A 22,978-nucleotide genomic window follows, 5' to 3' on the forward strand; every position below is an offset into this window, starting at 1 on the left:
TGCTTTCTTCAAACTTTTCCTAAAATGTGATGGCCAGAATGGAACACAATACTCCAGCTGAGGCCAGACTAATATTTTATGCAGGTTATCACAACCTTTCTACTTTAAGCCACAATTTATAAAACCGAGAGTTGCTTTCACTCCCTTTGCCTCCAGCTACCTCCATTGGCATATGCACATATATTTTGGGATGCACCAGCACCCACTTTAGAATTGTAACCTTTACAATACATTGCTTCTCCTTATCCTGTTCTTAAAATGAAATATTTTGCCTTTTGTCCACATAAAATCTTAGACAATTTTTACAATCATTTTATCACTTTGTCAGTGTCCTTTGAAATGTACTTGGAATACTTCTAAGTTTTGCACTGTTTGCAAATTAACCTGTGCTTCATATATGCAAGGCTGGATCATCAATACATATCAAGCAAAGGTGATGCATAAAAAGAAGGTATGAAAAAAATGTTTGTCAAAAGTATTTATTTGGCATATAATTGGTATTTAGACACGAATTGGAACTTAAATTGTGCCATTTTGCGAAGGCATCTTTTCCCATAAGTTTCTATTTACACTTGTTTGCATATCATGGAGTCATAGTGTTGTGCAGCATGGAAAGAGTCCCATAGTTCAGAGGGTCTATACCTGGTCATCAGGTTTCTATTTACTTTAGTCTCATTTTCCAACATTTGGTCCATAGCCTTGAGTTTCAGGTGTTCATCTAAATCGTTTCTAAATGTGTCGGGTGTTTGCATCTACCGTCCTTTCATGTAGTAGCTTCCAGAGAGCAACCACCCTCTGGGTAAAACAAAATCTTCCTTAATTCCTCTCTAAGCATTTAAAATCTATGCCTGCTAGTTGTTGACTGCTCTACAAAGGGGAAGTGTTTATTCCCATGCACTCTATCTATGCACCTCATAATTTTGTACAACTCAATATGGTCCCGTCAGCTTTCTGTGCTCTGAGGACAACAGTTGTAGCCTTCCTAATCTCTGTGCAGTTGCAACATCCCAGAGCAGGCAACAAACAATATATCTCACTGAATGAAAGACCTGTCACAAATGAACCCTTAGGTCTCTCTGTTCTACAACACTACCCTACTTTTAATTGTATAAGTCCTGCCCTTGTTTGTTTTATCAAAATGCAATACGTCACAGAGTTTAATTTGGATCAATCTACCACTCCTCAACCCATTGACCCAATTAATCAAAATCTCTCTGTAATCTAAGGTAACAAATGTACTTACCATGCCTTCTATATTCTTGTCTAAATCATTTATAGAAATAACAAATAAAAGTTCAGGTACATAATACTTTGAAGTTTACATCACATGGTGATTAAGGAGGTGTTTGGCATGCTTATCTTCATTACTCAGACCTTTGAGTAGAGGAGTTGGGGTGTCATGTTGCAGTTATATAGGATATTCGTGAGGCCTCTTCTGGAATACTGTTCTGGTTGCCCTGTTATAGAAAGAATATTATTAGGCTGGAGAGGTTTCAGAATAGATTTTCCAGCATGTTGCCAGGAACGGAGGGTTTGAGTTATAAGGAGAGGCTGGATAGACTGGGACTTTTTTAACTGGAGCACAGGAAGTTGAAAAGTGACCTTGTAGAGGTTTAGAAAATAATGAGAGGAATAGATAATGTGAATGGCAGGTTCCATTTCCCTAGAATGGGGGATTTCAAGACTAAGGGACATATTTTTAAGGTGAGGAGAGAAAGATTTCAAAATGACATAAAGGGCAACTTTCTTCCAGAATTGGTGAATGCAAGTAGACTTACAACATTTAAAAGACATTTGGATAATGATATTAGAAATGTTTAAAGGGATATGGGCCAAGCACAGGGAGGTGGGACTAGTTCAGTTTGGGATTGTTAGTGGCATGGACTGGTTAAACCAAAGGCTCTTTTCTGTACTGTTGGAATAATTAACAAACAGCGAAATTCACAGCTAACCATGGAGGAACCTGTGTGGGAGAGCTCACAGCACAGGAACAGATAAGTGCATAGCTTTTATGTGTAACCTTGTTGTAAATCTGCAATAACGAGTAGGGTGGGCTGTTTCTTGATTATATGTTTTATTGAGATCTGTCGCTTAATTAAATTTTAAAAATATAAACCAGAACTATTAAGTTAGCCTGGAGCAGTGTTTTTTAGAGCAATAAGATGGTGCTATTTTCTGGGTCTGTAGTTTGTGAAAGATCAAAGACGGTTTTCAATAGAGTGATGTGCTCTTCCTGTCAGAGGTGGGAGCTTAAGGACTGTGTTACTGATGATGATGTCTGCAGGAAATGACTTTGGCTGCGAATCCTACCAGATTGTATGGATCAGTTGGAGCAGTAGTTAGAGGCAATAAGGAATTTACAGGAGCTAGGGGGTGTGATGGATGGCAGGTATAGGATGGGGGAAAAGCCGCAGATACAGTCAGTTAGATGGGTTAACTCCAGGAAAGGTAGGAGGGGTAGGCCGGTAGTGCAGGAGTCGTTTGTGGTTATCCCCATCTCAAACAAGTATGCTGCTTTGGAAAATGTAGGGGTTGATGGACTGTTAGGGCAATGTAGCATGAACAGCTAAGTTTCTGGTACCAAGATGGCTCTAAGGTAATGAGGGAAACGTCGGAATCTAAGCAATCAATTGTGATAAAGGACTCTCTAGTCAGAGGCACAGCCGGCCTTTTGTGCAGCAAGAAATCAGAATGGTGTGTTGCCTTCCTTGTGCCAGGATCACAATATCTCAGAGATGGTGCAGAATGTTCTCAAAGGGGAGAGGGACCAGCAGGAGGTCATTGTACACATCATAACTAATGAAATAGGAAGGGAAAAGGACGAGATTCTGAAGGGAGAATATAGAAAGTTAAGCAGGAATTTAAAAAGGAGACCCTTGAGGAAAGTAATATCTGGATTACTCCCACGGCTATGAGCTAGTGAGGTTAGGAATAGCAGGATAGAACAGATGAAGGTTTGGCTGGGAAGCTGGTGCAGGGAGTCAGGTTCATATTTTTAGATCATTCGAGTCTCTTCTGGGGTAGAAGTGACCTGTACATGAAGGTCAGATTGCATGTGAATTGGAAGGGGATTAATATACTGGCAGGGAGATTCACTAGAGCTGCTTGGGAGGATTTAAATGAGTAAGGTGGGGAGACGGGAGGGGTAGGACCCAGGGGAAATAGTGAGGAAAGAGATCAATCTGAGACTGGAACAAAGCAGAGAACAGGATAGGACTAATGAATTCAACTGCACTTATTTCAATGCAAGAGGCATAACAGGAAAGACAGTTGAACACAACATGGTTGGGAACATGGAACTGGGATATCATATCAATTACAGAAACATGGCTCAGGGACGGATAAGATGACAGCTTAATGTTCCAGGATATAAATGCTATAGGAAGGATAGAAAGGGAGAGGGAGACAAGAGAGGAAGGGGATGACATTTTTGATAAGGGATAACATTACAGCTGTACTGAGGGAGAATATCCCTGGGAATACATCCAGAGAGGTTTTTGGGTGGGTCAATGGGCTGAGAAGTGGCAGATGGAGTTTAATTGAGATAAATGCAAGGTGCTGCATTTTGGGAAAGCAAATCTTAGCAGGACATATACACTTAATGGTAAGGTCCTAGGGAGTGTTGCTGAACAAAGACCTTGGGGTGCAGGTTCATAGCTCCTTGAAAGTAGAGTCACAGGTAGATAGGATAGTGAAGAAGGCATTTGATATGCTTTCCTTTATTGGTCAGAGTATTAAGTACAGGAGTTGGGAGGTCATGTTGCAGCTATACAGGACATTGGTTAGGCCACTGTTGGAATATTGCATGCAATTCTGGTCTCCTTCTTAACAGAAAGATGTTGTGAAACTTGAAAGGGTTCAGAAATGATTTACAAGGATGTCGCCAGGGATGGAGGATTTGAGCTATAGGGAGAGGCTGAACAGCTATAGGGAGGGGCTGTTTTCACTGGAGCAATGGAGGCTGAGAGGTGACCTTATAGAGGTTTATAAAATCATGAGGGGCATGGATAGGATAGATAGACAAAGTCTTTTCCCTGGGGTGGAGGAGTCTCGAACTAGAGGTCATAGGTTTAGGGTAAGAGGGGAAAGATATAAAAGAGACCTATGAGGCAACATTTTCACTTAGAAGGTGGTATGTGTATGGAATGAGCTGCCAGAGGAAGTGGTGGAGGCTGGGACAATTGGAACATTTAAGAGTCGTTTGGATGGGTATATGAATAGGAAGGGTTTGGAGGAATATGGGCCAGGTGCTGGCAGGTGGGACTAGATTGGGTTGGGATATCTGGTCGGCATGGATGGGTTGGACTGAAGAGTCTGTGCTCTATGACTCTATGACTGAGAATTAAGAAAGGGATGATCACCTTACTGGGATTGTATTATAGACACCCCCCCACCCCCAATAGTCAGTGGAAAATTGAGAAACAAATTTATAAGGAGAACCCAGTTATCTGTAAGAATAATAGGGTGGTTATGTTAGGGGATTTGAACATTCCAAACATAGACTGCAACCACCATTGTGTTTCGGATTTAGATGAAGAGGAATTTGTTAAGTGAACACAAGAAAATTTTCTGATTCAGTATGTGGATGTACCTCCTAGAGAAGGTGCAAAACTTGACCTACTCTTGGGAAATAAGTGAGGTCTGCAGATGCTGGAGATCAGAGCTGAAATGCGTTGCTGGAACAGCGCAGCAGGTCAGGCAGCACCCAGGGAACAGGAGAATCGACGTTTCTGGCATAAGCCCTTCTTCAGGAATCAGGAAGAAGGGCTTATGCCCGAAACGTCGATTCTCCTGTTCCCTGGATGCTGCCTGACCTGCTGCGCTGTTCCAGCAACACATTTCAGCTCTTGGGAAATAAGGCAAGGCAGATGACGGAGGTGTCAGTGGGGGAGCACTTTGGGGCCAGCAATCATAATTCTACTAGTTTTTAAATAGTGATGGAAAAGGATAAACAAGATCTAAAAGCTGAAGTCCTAAATTGGAGGAAGGCCAATTTTGATGGTTTTAGTCAAGAACTTTCAAAAGCTGATTGGATGCAGATGTTCACAGGTAAAGGGATGGCTGGAAAATGGGAAGCCTTCAAAAATGAGATTACAAGAGTCCAGAAACAGTATATTCAGTAGTTTAGGGTGAAAAGCAAGGCTGGTAGTTGGAGGGAATGATGGATGTCTAGAGAAATTGAGGTTTGATTAAGAAAAAGGAGGAAGCATGTATCAGGTATAGACAGTTGAGATCGAGTAAATACTTAGAAGTGGCAGTAGGAACATACTTAATAGGGAAATCAGGAGGGCAAAAAGGGAGATATGAGAAAGCTTTGGCAAATAGGGTTAAGGAGAATCCAAAGGGATTCTGTAAGTACATTAAGGACAAAAGGGTAACTAGGGAGAGAATAGGGCCCCTCAAAGATCGTCAAGGCAAACTATGTGTGGAACTAAAGGAGATGGGGCAGATTCTAAACAAATATTTTGCATCAGTATTTACTGTGAAGAAGGAGAAAGTGAGGACTGCAGATGCTGGAGATCAGAGTCGAGAGTGTGGTGCTGGAAAAGCACAGCAGGGCAGGCACCATCCGAGGAGCAGGAGAATCGATGTTTTGGGTATAAGCCCTTCATCAGGAATACAGTGGAGAAGGACATGGAAGATATAAAATGTGGGGAAATAGATGGTGACATCTTGAAAAATGTCTACATTGAAAAGGAGTAGGTGCTGGATGTCTTAAAATGCATAAAAGTGGATAAATCCACAGGACCTGATCAGGTGTACCCTAGAACTCTGTGGGAAACTGGAGAAGTGATTGCTGGGCCCCTTGCTGAGATATTTGAAGCATCAATAGTCACAGGTGAGGTGCCAGAAGATTGGAGGTTGGCTAACAGTGTCAAGAAAGGTGGTAAGGAAAAGCCAGGGAAGTACAGACTGGTGAGCCTGACATCAGTGGTGGGCAAGTTTAGATTAGATTCCCTACGGTATGGAAACAGGCCCTTCAGCCCAACAAGTCCACACCAACCCTCCGAAGAGTAACCCACCCAGACCCATTATTTACCTCTGATTAATGCACCCACCACTATGAGCAATTGAGCACAGCCAATCCACCTGGCCTGCACATCTTTGGATTGTAGGAGGAAACCTGAGTACCCAAAGGAAACCTACACACGGGGAGAATGTGCAAACTCCACACAGACAGTTGCCTGAGGCGGGAATCGAACCCAGGTCCCTGGTGCTGTAAGGCTGCAGTGCTAACCAATGAGCCACCGTGCCACCCAATTGTTAGAGGGAATCCTGAGGGACAGGATTTACATGTATTTGGAAAGGCAAGGACTGATTAGGGATAGTCAGCATGGCTTTGTACATGGGAAATCATGTCTTATGAGCTTGACTGAGTTTTTTGAAGAAGTAACAGAGAGGTTTGATGAGGGCAGAGCAGTGGACATGATCTATGTGGACTTCAGCAAGGCGTTCGACAAGGATCCGTATGGGAGACTAATTAGCAAGGTTAGGTTCATGGAATGCAGGGAGAACTAGCCATTTGGAAACAGAACTGGCTTGAAGGTAGAAGACAGAGGGTAGTGGTGAAGGGTTGCCTTTCAGACTGGAGGCCTGTGACCAGTGGGATGCCACAAGGATCAGTGCTGGGTCAACTGCATTTCATCACTTATATAAATGATCTGGATGTGAACATAGAGGTATAGTTAGTAAGTTTGCAGATGACACCAAAATTGGAGGTGTCGTGCACAGTGAAGAAGGTTACCTCAGAGCACAATGGAATCTTGATCAGATGGACCAATGGGCTGAGGAGTGGCAGATGGAATTTAATTTAGATAAATGTGAGGTGATGCATTTTGGAAGGGCAAATCAGAGCAGGACTTATACATTTAATGGTAAGGTCCTTGGGAGTGTTGCTGAACAAAAAGACCTTGGAGTGCAAGTTTATAGTTTATTGAAAGTGGAGTCGTAGGTAGATAGGATAGTGAAGAAGGCCTTTGTTATGCTTTCCTTTATTGGTCAGAGCATCGATAGGAGTTTGGAGGTCATGTACAGGACATTGGTTAGGCCACTTGAAATATTGTGTGCAATTCTGGTCTCCCTCCTATCGGAAGGATGTTGTGAAACTTGAAAGGGTTCATAAAATATTTATGAGGATGTTGTCAGGGTTGGAGGATTTGAGCTATAGGGAGAGGCTGAACAGGCTGGGGCTGTTTTCCCTAGAGCATCGGAGGCTGAGGGGTGACCTTATAGAGGTTTACAAAATCATGAGGGACATGGATATGATAAATAGACAAAGCATTTTCCTTTGGATGGGGGAGTCCAGAACTAGATGGCATAGGTTTAGGGTGAGAAGGGAAAGATATGAAAAGAACCTAACGAGGCAAGCTTTTCACACAGAGTGTGGTACGTGTATGGAACAAGCTGCCAGAGGAAGTGGTGGAGGCTGATACAGATACCTCTTAAATGTTATAATTGTATGAGTGTATGAATTGGAAGGGTTTAGAGGGATATGGGTCATGTGCTGGCAAATGGGACTAGATTAGGTTGGGATATCTGGTTGGTGTGAACAAGTCAGACCAAAGGGTCTGTTTCCATACATCTCTAAGACTCTATAACTCTAAGCCTACATACATGGTAACACTTGAGGATTTTTTTAAAATGAAAAAGGTTCCCTGCTGTGTTTCCTTGCTTTAGGGCTGTAATGTAAGAATTTTGACCTTTATTTCTTTACTTTGTTTAATTTATATCTAAGATTTTGTACCGCAGCATCTTTGTACCTAAGAGGGAGCCAGAAATAGCTATTTTGCCCGGTTTTCGCTGTACTCATGTATCCCTGTACTTGAGTACATGTGACAAAAATAATCTAATTCTAATATTTACAAATGGCAAGATAGAGAAGTTTTATTAAAATAGCTGAACATAGGTCCAAAGCATTTTAATCAAACTACCTACAACTTGACTAACATCATTGAGAGTGATGTCAAAATAATTAACTGAACCATTTACCTGTTAAATTGGTGCACGTTAGTTAGTAGTCAGTAAGTTTAAAGATTAAAAGCCTTTTATAAAATGCTGAATTGGCTTTGTATCTGTTTTTAAGAGTCTCCTCATAGGTTCCCATACCCTTGCAAGTGGTACAAGAATAATTCGGATAGGGCATAGACCATCAGGCCCATTGAACCTGCTCAGCCATTAAAAATATCATGGGTGACTTTAGGCTTCCATTTTCCAACCTTCTCCACATCCTTGGTTCCCTGACAAACCAAACGCATCTTTATCCCAAAGTTAAATATAATCAACAATGGAGTCCCCATGCTGTGGTTGCCTCAGATAGTGAAAACAATCACCCTTCACGGTTTACCCCATAAAGCTCATTCAGAATTTTGTATACTTCAATGGGATCATCTCTTATGTTTCTAAACACCAGGGAACATATAAGCCCAATGTACTCAATCTCTAATAATAGGAAGTTCTGTCATTAACAGGAAGCAGTCTTGTGCATATTCACTGTACTGTCTCTGCTACAAATAAATTATTTCTTACATTTGAAACCAAAACTGCATACAGTACTGAAGATGTGGGGCTGGAGATTGGTGACCCCACCATGTCTGTCTTCAGTGCGAACACATTATACAGAGCAGGTGGTTAGACCACCACCGTCGTACCCAGTCTCCATAATATGGATATCAACCCCCAAAACTTGGAGGGTAGATAGGGTACCAAAATCAGCAGCCCACCCATCATATGTAAATAAATAATTTAGAGGAAATTGACCATGATAACATATTCACTGTCCATGCAAATATCTGGCTGGCATGGGCAGCTGAGTGGGACTAGGCAGATTGTTTTATGAACTGCTTTCAAAAATAAAACTATGCAGAGAAAAGGGGATACCATCTTTAGGGGTGCACTTTGTGAATTGTGGACATCCACCAAAAGTTAGTATCAAAATACCTGCCTACCAACCTCAGTGAACTCACAACGTATACCTCTAATTAACACCAAAATAGAAATTGCTGGGAGAATCTTAGCAGGCCTGGCAGCTTAGTCATAGAGTCATACAGCATGGAAAGAGATCCTTTGGTCCAACCAGTCCATGGCGAACATAATCCCAAGCTAAACTAGGCCCACTTGCCTGTTCCTGACTCATATCCCTCCAAACTTTTCCTATTTATGTACTTATCCAAATGCCTTTTGAACCTTGTAATTGTACTCACATGCACCACTTCCTCTGGAAGTTCATTCCACATACGAACTACTCTGAAATAATTGCCCCTTCTCACCTTACAAATGAGCCCTCTCGTCTTGAAATCCCCCAACCTAGGGAAAAGACATCTAATCCTCCCATTATTTTATAAACTTCTATCAGGTTGCATCTCATCCTCCCAATATCCACTGAAAAAAACTCCCAGCCTATCCAGCCTTCATTCATTATTCAAACCTTTCATACCTGGCAACATCCTTATGAATTTCTTCTGAACCCTCTCCAGCTTAATAATACCCTGCTTTTAACAGGGTGACCAGAGCTGGACTCACTACTCCAGAAGAGGCCTTACTAATGTCCTGTACAACCTCAACATGGCTTCCCAACGCCTATACTCAAAGGACTGAATAAAGAACGCCTTTTTAAAGCTGTAGAGAGAAAGCAGTGTTTCAGGTCCAGTGACCCGTCTTCAGGGGGAATCTGAGAGGTGGAGATATGGCCACCGTGCTGTTAGAAGTGGAGTCCAGGAGTTAAAATGTATCATGGAAATAGAAATAGAAAGTTAGGTCATGTTCAGCCAATGGTGTGATGGGGAGATGAAATAGAAAATGTTATAAATGTTCAGAGGTCCAGTAGAATTGTGGGTGGCACGGTGGTACAGTGGCTAGCACTGCTGCCTCACAGCACCAGAGATGCAGGGTTCAATTCCCGTCTCAGGCGACTATCTGTGTGGAGTTTGCACATTCTCCCTGTGTCAGCATGGGTTTCCTCTAGGTGCTCTGGTCTCCACCCACAGTCCAAAAATGTGCAGGTTAGGTGAATTGGCCGTGCTAAATTGCCCGTAGTATTAGATGTAGGGGAATGGGTCTGGGTGGGTTGCTCTTCGGAGGGTTGGTGTGGACTTGTTGGGCCGAAGGGCCTGATTCCACACTAAGTAATATAATCTTAAGAGTGAATATTTCAGTTATATGATCTTTCAACTCTGCCTACCTAACTGTTACATTGTTTACCTGTCACTTCACCCATGTGTCCTTCCATCCATATGCTGCCCTATTAATGACTACCTCATCCAGCAACCACCATTTCCATCTTATCTACCTACCCTCTTATCCATTTACTGGAAACAGCAACCTATTCCCATTCACCCATTCACTAACATTCATGTTTCAACTTACTGTACAGGAGTTAGTGCCATAAAAAGGGGCTACTGTGTGTTGCATTTCTTGAAAAGCTGGGCTCAGAAGACCTGGTTAGAAATGTAGAGCTGTGTAATGGCGAATACAGGTTTGAGGGGGCGGCAATCCATTATTTCACTATTTAATAGTGGTAGATGTTGAGTTTCCCACCGGAGACAGGAAAGCTATGTAACCATTACATTTAGCCTCTTCCTCAACCTTTTTCTATTGACTTTGTTTTCTGTGCCCCTGGGGTAACAAGATTGCTCCTCTCGTCCATCTATAATTGGCAACTCCATAATTGCCAAATCTTGGTCTCAATCATGAAGTAAATCTCACTAATTTCAAGTATGCATAAATTAATTATGCTGAGTGTAAAAAGCTAATACTCCAATCAATAATTTTAAGCCATATCAGTAGCAGTATAATGCTTAGACACTTGAGAGATGTTACTGTGTAAGCCTTGTACTAAGTCTAAGTATTAACACAACTCAACGTTTGTTGAATGAATAAGTTTAAGGAAGGACTTCAGATAAAGGCCTTAAACATAGCAACTTCTTTTAAGCAACATAGATCATGCAGTCTGCTCCATAATAACTGGGTGAAAAGGAATGCAGTTTTATATGCATACTGAAAACATTTTCACTAAATTTTTGCATGCATTGAGAAACACTGATAGAAGTTTACTCAGTGTTTACATGTAATCACAGTGGTAGATGTAGAGTGCTGTAGATTTTGAACCATGTTGTTGGTGATTCCTTGAAAGAAATACCCCTTTTGTTATAGCTCTGGGAAGTCCCAAACTGAAAAGCCACAGAGCTTTGTTAGAAAATGCTGCCAGAGGTAATTCAAACACAGAAAATAGTATTTTATTGATAATTTCTATAAATTCTTGTAAATGTTATGAACTTTAATTTCTTAATTTTGTCAGAAACATTAGTTCCATTAGTGCATTGACCACTTCGTGAAAACAGTGAGTGCCATTTTGACATTTTTTTTTAAAAAACCATTTTGACTCAAATATTTCCTTCTTAATCAGTTATGATTCATTGACATTGTATTAAAATATAAAGAACCTGTATTTAAGGCATTTTAGAATTGCAGTCACTGTTGACATTTCCAAAGTATTAGCTGCTGATTCACGCATAAGTTTCACAAAGATGAAAATATTAACCAAAACATTAGGAGAACTCCCCTTTTTTGAATAATACTGTAGGCTTTTTAATATCCATGTGTGACAGTAAATGAGATTTTTTTTCTTCCTAGCATTCCTCATTGCTGCACATGAATGTCAATTGATATTAGACACTCAGAAGGGGGTTTTGAACACACAACCATCTGACTCTGAAGCACAAGTTCAAAGATTTGCCACTTCAAGCATTTTTCAAAACATCTTATTAAATTCCCTGTGCTGTAGGGCAAGCTCAGTTATGGAGTCTAGAGATGGATAGCACAGAAACACAGACCCTTTGGTCCAATGAGCCACTGTGTTGTATTTGTCTTTATTGATCAGTGCATTCAATATAGGAGTTGGGATGTCGTGTTGTGTTGCGGCACGGTGGCACAGTGGTTAGCACTGCTGCCTCACAGCGCCAGAGACCCGGGTTCAATTCCCACCTCAGGCGACTGACTGTGTGGAGTTTGCACATTCTCCCCATGTCTGCGTGGGTTTACTCCAGGTGTTCTGGTTTCCTGCCACACTCCAAAAATGTGCAGGTTAGGTGAATTGGCCACGCTAAATTGCCTGTAGTGTTAGGTGCAGGGGTAAATGTAGGGGAATTACGTCTGGTGGGTGCGCTTCGGCGGGTCGGTGTGGACTTGTTGGGCCGAAGGGCCTGTTTCCACACTGTAAGCAATCTAATCTAATCTAAAATTCATCCATATCAATCAGCTATCTTAAATTAATCCAGTCCCATTTGCCAGCATTTGGCCCATATCTTTCCAAAACCTTCCTATTCATGCACCAATTCAGTTGTAACTGTACCATCCTCCACTACTTCCTCTGGCAGCTCATTTCATACATGCACCACCCTCTGCGAGAAAAAGTTGCCCCTTAGGTTCCTTTTATGTTTTCCTCTCTCATGATAAATCTATGCCCTCTAGTTTTGCACTACCCTACTCTGGGAAAAAGACCTTGATTATTCACTCTATCCATGCCTCATGAGTTTATAAGTCTCTATAAGGTCACACCTCAGCCTCCACGCTCCAGGAAAATAACCCCAGCCTATTCAGCCTCTCCTTAGATCTCAAACCCTCCAACTCCGGCAACATCCTTTAAATTTTTTCGGAACCTTTTCACTTTAAACAACATCCTTCCTCTAGCAGGTACGCCAGCTCTGACCAGTATTCCAAAAGTGGCCTAATCCATGTCTTGTACAGCCACAACACGACATCCCAACTCCTATATTGAATGCACTGATCAATAAAGACAAATACAGCACAGTGGCTCAGTGGTTAGCACTGCTGCCTCACAGTGTCAGGGACCTAGGTTCAGTACCAGACTTGGGTGACTGTCTGTGTGGAATTTACACATTTTCCCCTGTGTCTGTGTGAGTTTCCTCCCACAATCCAAAGATGCGCAGATTAGGTAAATTGCCCATAGTGTTCAGGGAAGTATTGGTTCAGTGTAAACATAAGGTAGGGGAGTGGGTCTGGGTGGATTACTCTTCGGAGGGTCTGTGTGAATTTGTTGGGCCAAAGGGCCTGTTTCCACAATATAGGGATTCTAATCTAAGTGTACCAAATGCCTTCTTCACTACCCTGTGTCACTTCTTTGTCACTTCTCCAAAAAACTCAATGAAGTTAGTGAGACACAGTTTCCCATGCAGAAAGCCACATTGACTATCCATAATCTGGCCTCACCTTTCAAAGTACATGTAAATCTTATCCCTCAGAATCCCCTTCAACAACTTACCCTCACTGATGTTAGGCTCACCAGTCTACAGTTCCCTGGATTTTCCTTATCCCTGTCTTAAATAATGGCACCACATTTGCCACCCTCCAGTATTTTGGCACCTCACCCGTGGCTATCAATGATACAAATATCTGAGCAGGGGGACCAGCAATCATTTCCCTGGATTCCCACAAAGTGGAGGGATACACCTCACCTCATTAATTGGTCAGTAGCCTCTCAACAATAAGATTTAGATAGCATGCCTTATTACCATAAAATTAGGGAGTTGTTCAGTGTTATGACTGGTGTTCTTTAACTTTCTCTTGAAATTCAGTCTGTGAGTACATGAAATTCTGGATTTATTCAACATTTCTGGTAGTGTTTGTTCACAGAAAAACAGAGGGAATGACGACATCAATTCAGAAGTCTGTAACTCTTCCTTTAAGTGAATTTATAGAGTCAGAGTCATACAGCACAGAAACAGACCTTTCAATCCACTCATCCATGCCAACCATGTTTCCCAGGCTAAACTACTCCCATTTGCTGCATTGGGCCCAAAACCTTCTCAACATTTCCTATTCATGTATCTGTCCAAATGTCTTTTAAATGTTGTAAGTAAACCTGCATCTTCTGGCAGTTCATTTCATATATGAACCATCCTCTGTGAAAAAGTTGTCCCTCAGGCCTCTTTAAAATCTTTCTCCTCTCACCTTAAAATTGTCATAGAGTCATAGAGATGTACAGCATGGAAACGGACCTTTCAATCCAACCTGTCCATGCCGACCAGATATCCCAACCCAATCTAGTCCCACCTGCCAGCACCTGGCCCATATCCCTCCAAATCCTTCCTATTTATATACCCATCCAAATGCCTCTTAAATGTTGCAATTATACCAGCCTCCACCACTTCCTCTGGCAGCTCATTCCATGCACGTACCACCCTCTACGTGAAAAAGTTGCCCTTTAGGTCTCTTTTATATCTGTCCCCCCTCACCCTAAACCTACGCCCTCTACTTCTGGACTCCCCGACCGCAGGAAAAAGACTTTGTCTATTTACCCTATCCATGCCCCTTATAATTTTGTAAACCTGTGTAAGGACACCCTTCAGCCTCTGACGCTCCAGGGAAAATAGCCCCTACCTGTTCAGCCTCTCCCTATAGCTCAAATCCTCCAACCCTGGCAACATCCTTGTAAATCTTTTCTGAACCCTTTCAAGTTTCACAACATCTTTCTGATAGGAAGGAGACCAGAATTGCACGCAATATTCCAACAGAGGCCTAACCAATGTCCTGTACAGCTGCAACATGACCTCCCAAATCCTGTACTCAATACCCTGACCAATAAAGGAAAGCATTTCTGCCAGAGGAAAAGAAATGGCTGAGTGTTCGTATACAAACATAAGCAAAAGGAAGCAAATTTGACTGGACAATGTTGGTTATTCTAGACATTTTCTTTGAATTAGTGAGCTTTCAACATGACGTTATTGTATGGAGGAACAGACACACTAAGCTGAATGACCTACTTTGACTCCTCAGTCCTCTGGTCGATCAATGAATAATCAAAAGATAACATTGAAGCCACCTCAAGTTTTGATCTTTGTAAGAACTTCGAGAAACATAATTTTGAAAAGTAATCTGGAGGAATGACTCTGAGAAATGTCTTCAGAAAGACAGAGTTTGCAATCAAAGACAGCTTAAGGAATAAAGCTTTGGGAATCAACCACTGTTCTGCCAAAAGGGTACAAGCAATCTGCAAATTCTGTTGCTGCAGATGTAATGATGAACAACAAACCTTCTCTCTTTCTGTCTCTCTCAAAGTCTGATCTTCATACTGAGTCCATGTGTGCTAGCAATGTCCAACTATTCAACTACGGAAAGCACTGCAGCTCATCAATTCTGATGTCAGGTTTTCAACACCCTTCACTTCAGAAAGAATTGTCAAATAAATGATAAGTTTTACAATAGACTAACTTTACTTGCATCTTTAAGAGTATGGTTTACTCATAACTATTTTAAATTTGTTTTTAGTTAATGACTGAATTACTTTCTTTCTTGTTTGGTTTTGCTCAGTTGGCCAGACGTTTGCAAATGCAGAGTAACTCCAAGTGTGTGGATTCAGTTCCTACACCTGCTGAGGTTACCATGAAGGACTTTCCTTCTCAATCTCTCCCTTGCCCGAGGCGCGGTGACCCTCAGGTGAAACCATCACCAGTCATCTCTCTCAGAGAATAGCCCTATGACTATCGTACGACAATGGCAACTTTATCTTGATAACTTTCAGCAATAATTGTGTAAAATTAACCTTTGATCTTGTTTAAGACTAAAACTTTACTGCAGGTTATTTTTAAATGGGAACACTGAAAAAAAACTAAGAAAAGCAGCTAATAGAACAATATAAGTTCACAATTGGCTTTGCAGTTACTCCAGATGTGGTCATACAGTACTTAATTGTTAGATGTCACTTACAAATTCCCTTCATTTTAGCTCTTCCTCCCATAAAGTTGGAAGGTCCATAACCTGCAGGTCTTAATCTCTTGCTTCTCTGTCTCTTGAAGTCCTCAATCTGCTGACTCCAATCTCTGATGGCTAAGCTCTTCTGTGTAGCTTTCACCTATAACAGTGCTAATATATGCGTGAGGTTCAAAAACAAAATTACTGGAGGAGCTCCTAGGAGAAGGTCACCATTCATGTAAAAGAAAATCATTCTGCAAGAGGGTTGCATACATTAAAATAGGAAGTCCTGAAAATCATGGACAATAATTTGAATTTATGTTTAATCTAATTCAACTTGCCAAAAAGAGATAAGTTAAAAAATAAGAGAATGATGTGTTGAACGTTGGGGTTGATCCAACCTTCTTAATTTCCTTCCTTTTGAAACATGGCTTTACCATCATAAGACAGTTCAAACTCTGACTCACAGGTGGACCACAGTCATCACACTACCTTTTCCCTGCAGAGGCATCCAATTGACCTCACTCTCCAATAGACATCCCACCTCCTTACAGTAGATTACTGATCCTCTTCCTCAGTGGACACCCAACACACTCACGCCCAAAAGACATACTCCTTCCCACAGATAGATAGTCAACTGTCCCCCTTCCCTGATATCTGAATGCCTCAATACCATCATCTGACCCACAGATGGGGAGATGATGGCCCAGTGATGTTATCGTTGGACTATTAATCCAAAGATCCTGGTAGTGTTCTGGACACTTGCGTTCAGCTCCTGTCATGGCAGATGGTAAAATTTAAATTCAATAAATATCTGAAGTTAAACATCTAATGCTGACCATGAAAGTATGGCTGATTGTCAGGAAAAGCCCATCTGGTTCTCTAATGTCCTTTAGGGAAAGAAATCTGCCGTCGTTACCTGATCTGGCCTACATGTGACTCCAGATCCACAGCAATGTAATTGGCACTTGATGCAATTAGGGATGGGTAATAAATGCTGGCCTGGCCAGTGACACACCCACATCCCATGATTAAAACCAAAACAAAACTCTACCTACTGACCCATTTTCCTGTACCCCTCACTGAACTGGCACACCACCCACTCGACACACCGCCCACTCACAGACCCAGCGCTCTACCCCCTCAGTGTCATGTCAATCAGCCATCACCCATATGCCACCTTAACACACTGTGCCTCTGCTACTTGTCCTCCTCTCCTAACTTCAAGCTACTTCCCCTCACTTACCAAGCATCTTAATGCTTCCGCTCACTTGTATACCCACATTCCTACAGCACTTACTGCACTCACTGACTTGGCACCTGTACTTGTTCACTCAGCTGACACTCTACCTGGCACACCCACCTGCCATCTGACTCCCAATACCCACATACTCCTGCACTTACATAGTTAATGTACACTCAACAACTTTAAACATAGAATACTGCAGCTATTGCAATGTAAAAAGGATGTGTGACTTCTGCTGCCTCTTGTGTAGATTGTTGAATTGCCTCTGTTATGAAAATTCCTGCCTGACCAGGAAACACCTGAATGGGGAAGTGGACAACCTCTTGACTGATTTGGCTTGGAATTAGGGGTGGACCCAGAGCTGAGTATTCAGTCTTACAAACCTGTCACTGTGTTCAGTCTCTTTCCCACAAACCTAATTCCTCTTACTGTTGTTGTATGACACAGATTCCAAAACCACACAGGCTTGTACATTTAAAATAGTTGCATGATATTACAGCATGTCACACATCAGTGTAAAGTTACCCCTTTCACATCTCATCACTCTGTCAGTGTGTCAGAGACAGTGACAGTCAGTATCGGTGTGTAATGTACATGAACATCAATAATCATAGAACCCAGACTATATAAATCTGTGATAGCCTGGCTTGAAAATAACTAATGTTGCAAGTAAACTTCAGCTTTCTGACTCAAGTAGAACTTGATCATTTTCCTATGCAAATAACTTTCCACTAACATCATGAACCACAATATTGTCAATTGTAAGTTTCTGTAAACATTTCCTATATTGTTTTGTTATCACATATGTTTTCTAAACTATCAACAACAATATCTTGTACATAGCCCCTCTAAGTAAAACATTCAAAGGCATTTCACAATAGTACACAGGGAAAATTAGGAAAATTCCAAGAATCATAGAAAGAATTACACTTTAAAGAATATCTTAAAAGTACAAAGAGAGGGGCACAGAGATAACAAAAAAAAATTTTGAGAGGAATTCCAGAACTTAGAGCCAAGACGGGTATAATATTTGCCTGCCAGTGACAGATATTGTACAATTTCACAAGAACAGGACTGGAGAAAGTTACACAGATAGGGAAGAGCAAGCCCATGGAAGCATTTAATAATAAGGTTAACATTTTGAAACAGATGTGTCACTTAAACTGATAACAGGTCAACAAACAGGACTGGTGAGTGAATAGGACTTGGTTTGTGAATGGAAACAGCACAGTTTGAAAGACCACAAGATTTTGCAGTGAAGAAATGGAAAGCTGGTCAGGAAAGTATTGAGGTAATTCAGTCTAGACTTATCAAAGACATGACTGATGTGGTCAATAGCAGGTAAGTTGAGGGTAAGGGCTGAGTCTGGCAATGTTATGGATGGGGTGACTTTATAAACTCATGAGGGACATGGACAGGGTGAATGGCTGAGGTTTTTTTCTCTGGATAGGGGAGTGGAAAACTAGAGGGCATAGGTTTAAGGTGAGAGGTGAACAATTTGAAAGGAACCTAATGGGCAACTTTTTCATGCGGAGGCTGGTACGTGTATGGAATGAGCTGCCAGAGGAAGTGGTGGAGGCTAGTACAACTACAACATTTAAAAGGCATCTGGATGGGTATATGAATAGGAATGGTATGGAGGGAAATAGGCCAAATGCTGGCTAATGGAACTAGTTTAATTTAGGATATCTGGTCAACACGGATGAGTTGGACTGAAGGGTCTGTTTCCTTGCTGTACAATCCTTTAACTCTATGTGGAAACCAGCAATCTAATGGAAGTACATTTCAAGGTCCAACATGACACCAAGATTGTGAACAGTTTGGTTCAGCCTCAGATATTTGCTCAGGAGAGTGATTGATTTAGTAGCTTGAGCCTGGAGTGAAGACAATCTCTTTGTTCTTCCCAATGTCCAATTGGAGGTTATTTGTGCTCATCATGTGCTGTATACAGTCTGATAATATAGCAACAGAGGAGAAGTAGAGAGAATGGATGATAAGGTATGGCTGGGTGTTGTCGGTGAATATGTGAAAACTAACACTATTTTCAGAAGGTGTCACTCAGGATTAGCATATAAATAAGAAATAAGAGGGAAGCAAAAATACTTTCTTAGAGACATCAAAGGTGCATGGTTGGGGGATACACTGGCCAGGATTAAGTGGGTCAGAATAATGAGGGAGTAGTCCTATCTAGCTGAACAATGGTGAGGAGAATTTTGATTAATATGGTGTGCCTAACTGTGTCAATGCCTGCAGACAGTTTAAGTAGGACAAAGAGAGAAAATTTACCTTATCCACAATCTAATAGGTTGACTTTTGTGAGTTTGATAAGAGCTATTTTATTTCTGTAGCCGGAAGGAAATCTGATTCGAGCAATTCAAAGACAGAGTTCTGGGAAAGACGGACATGGGTTTATGCAGTAATACTTCTGACAGGAATGGGAGATTGCAATAGTAGTTTACAAAAGTATTGGATTGAAGAGTGATGACAGCAGCTTTGAAGGAGATAGAAACAGTACCTGAGGAAGGAGAACCATTCACAATGACTTCATTATACAGGAAGTTACGTGGTCAGGAGCATAAAGAAACAGTGTTGAGAAAGCAGAAGGTGACTTTCATAAACAATGTGAGCTCAGAGAAGCATGAGGAAAGATAGAAACTGGAGAAGGTTGTGGTTTCAGGGCTAGAGCAAGAGGGAACTTACAAGCAAATTTGATTTGATGGGCTTGTGGAAGTGAGGATATTTTCAGAGGCAGCTGATTAGTTGGCACAATTTCCCATAAAAGGTATTCCACGGTCTTAATTTTGGAGGAGGAGAAGGTTTAAGAAGACTTTTGTAGGAGAAGAAAGAACCTAGGGTTATTGCTACATTCCACCATAATCTTGGGATATCGAGGAATATTTGCAGATGAGTGTAGTTCTGCATAATGCTTTATGTGATCCCACCAGATCGAGAATACACACACACACACACACCATCTCTAATACTTACCCTCCACCTGGCCTTGTACTTGAGCCTGATCTCTTTGTTGCGAACTGCTGATGTGACTTCAGCCAGCCGTTACTTCCTCTAACCTGTCTCCTTTTGAACCTGCTGCATTCTATTCGGTCAGTTCCAACCCTGACCTTGTTGTCAAACCTGCAGATGAAGGTGGTGGAGTTGTTGCTTGACGTGCTGTCCTCTACCTGGCAGTGGCTGAGTGCCAACACTCAGATACTTTCTCCTAACCATCCGTTATGACTGCTATATCAAACATAAGCATTTAGCGTACTGGTCCTAGTCGCCTCCTTTTCACCATGAATATATTATCTCTGTACGTGTCCATCCCCTATTCGATGGTCTGATGGCTCTCTGCTTCTTCCTGAACTGTCACTGACCTCCTCTGGCGATCACCCCTCCACCAGGTCCCAACACATAGTCCCCTAACACTGCACACAGTCTCCTGTCTACCTCCTTCCCAATATCCACAAACAGGACTGTCCTGGCAGACTCATCATTTCAACCTGTTCTTGCCCCATTGAACTTACTTCTTCCAATCTTGACTCTTTTTTCGTGCCTCGTTGTTTCACAATTTCCAGTTTTCTGGTCCAAGCTGCTCTCTCTTCATGGGTGAGCAATACCTCAGCACATCTGTTCCTAATCAGGATGGTCTGAAGGCCTTCTGCTTCTTCCTTGAAAAGAGACCTGAACAATCCCATCCACAGCCTTCTTTCACCCAGCTGTGCTTGTTAGCACTTTGAACAGCTTCTCCTTCAACTCATTTCACTTTCTCCAAGTCAGAGGTGTGGCTATGGGTACCTGCATGGGTCCCAGCAACATCATTCTCTTTGTTGGATATGTGGAATATTTCTTGTTCCAATATTATTTGGACCCCCACTCAACTCTTTCTCTGATATGAAAATTATACCATTGGCTTGCTTACTGCTCTCATTAGGAATTGCAAAACTAATCAATTTTGATTCATAGAACATAGAATGTTACACTGCAATACAGGCCCTTCAGCTCTTGAGATTGTGTCTACCTGTGAAATTAATCTGATACCCATCTAACCTACACTGTTCCATTATTATCTATATGTATATCCAATGCCCATTTAAATGCCCTTAACATCGGCGAGTCTACTACTGTTTTTCAAATGTGTTGTGATATCTCTGGTCCATCTCTGACTCTCCCCTCCCTTTCTTCACCTTTGTTTCAATCTCTGTCTGTCAATACCTATTACAAGCCCACTGTCTCGCATCTACACCTTAACTACACCTCCTTAAACCTTACTTTCTGCAAAGTTGGACGAACCAACCCAACCAACCTGTGGCACAGCATTTCAACTCCCCCTCCCACTCCACCGAGGATATGCAGGTCATTGGACTCATCCACCGCCAAACCACAACAACCCGACGGTCGGAGGAGGAGCGTCTTATCTTCCGACTGGGAACCCTCCAACCGCAGGGGATGAACTTGGACTTCACCAGTTTCTTCATCCCCCCTCCCCCCACCTTGTCTCAGCCGGATCCCTCCAGCCCGGCACCGCCTTCCTGACCTGCAGTCTTCTTCTTGACCTCTCCGCCTCCATCCTACTCCGACCTATCACCCTCACCTTGACCTCTTTCCACCTATCACATTTCCAACTCCCCTCCTCCAAGTCCCTCCTCCCTACCTTTTATCTTCTCCTGCTGAACACTCTCTGCTCATTCCTGAAGAATGGCCTGTGCCCGAAACGTCGAATCTCCTGTTCCCTGGATGCTGCCTGACCTGCTGTGCTGTTCCAGCAATAAAGTTTCAACTTTGATCTCCAGCATCTGCAGACCTCACTTTCTCCTTTCTGCAAAGATACCATTCCATTCTCACAGTTTCTCATTCTGTCATATCTGTTCCAATGTTAATGCCTTACACTCGTGTGCCTCTGACTTCATTCCCCTCTTTCCTCAACTGAGGAAATCCACCCTCAGCATTTCACAGGGAGCATTCGCTCCATGATACCCTAGTCTCCTCTTCCATTACTCCCAATACCTCCTCACCTTACCCCAGACCCCCGCCCTATGACGCCTTCCCATGTAATTGCAGAAGGGGTAACACTTGCAGTTTTGCTTTGTCCCACCTCATTGTCCAAGGAACAAATCTTCCAGGTGAAGCAGAATTTTACTTGCGCTTCTTTCAAAATAGTCAATACTCACAACACATCTCCCTTACATTGATGAGAACAAATGCAGATTGGATGACCACTTTATGGAATCCTCCACTTTGTCCATAAGAATGACCCTGACCCTCTGAGTTGCTTGCCACCACCTTGCTGTCATGTGTGGTACATTTGCCTTCATTGCTCAGATCATTGAGTTTAGAAGCTGGGATGTCATATTTTGGTTGTACACGATGTTGCTGACATCACTTTTGGAGTACTGCATGCAAATCTGGTCGCCCAGCTATAGGAAGGATAATATTAAATTGGAGACGGTGCAGAAATTGTTTACAAGGGTTGAACAAGGTTTGTGTTATAAGGAGAGGCTGGATAAGATGGGATCTCTTACACTGGTTGAAGGGTGACCTTATAGAGGTTTAAAAAACATGAGGAGTGTAGGTAAGGTGAATAGATAAGGAAAGGTCTCTTCCATTGAGTTGGGAGTTCAAAACTAAAAGACAAACTTGATTGAGTTATTTGAAGAAGTAACAAAGAAGATAGCTGAGGACAGAGCAGTAGATGTGATCTATATGGACTTCAGTAAGGCGTTCGACAAGGTTCCCCATGGGAGACTGACTAGTAAGTTTAGATATCATGGAATACAGGGAGAACTAGCCATTTAGATACAGAGCTGGCTGAAAGGTAGAAGACAGAGGGTGGTGGTGGAGGGTTGTTTTTCACACTGGAGGCCTGTGACCAGTGGAGTGCCACAAGAATCGGTGCTGGGCCCTCTACTTTTTGTCATTTACATAAATGATTTGGATGCGAGCATAAGAGGTACAGTTAGTAAGTTTGCAGATGACACCAAAATTGGAGGTGTAGTCGACAGTGAAGAGGGTTACCTCAGATTACAAAAG

At 42.1% G+C, this 22,978-nt stretch overlaps 1 long non-coding RNA gene across 1 annotated transcript in view; it reads right to left on the reverse strand.

Moving 5' to 3' along the window:
• LOC122550460 overlaps positions 1-22,978 on the reverse strand; it is a 109,064-nt gene that overhangs the window by 61,868 nt on the left and 24,218 nt on the right. The gene's annotated exons all lie outside the window — the stretch shown is intronic.

This window comes from Chiloscyllium plagiosum, chromosome 6 (assembly GCF_004010195.1).
Source record: "Chiloscyllium plagiosum isolate BGI_BamShark_2017 chromosome 6, ASM401019v2, whole genome shotgun sequence".
Taxonomy (NCBI): Eukaryota; Metazoa; Chordata; class Chondrichthyes; order Orectolobiformes; family Hemiscylliidae; genus Chiloscyllium; species Chiloscyllium plagiosum.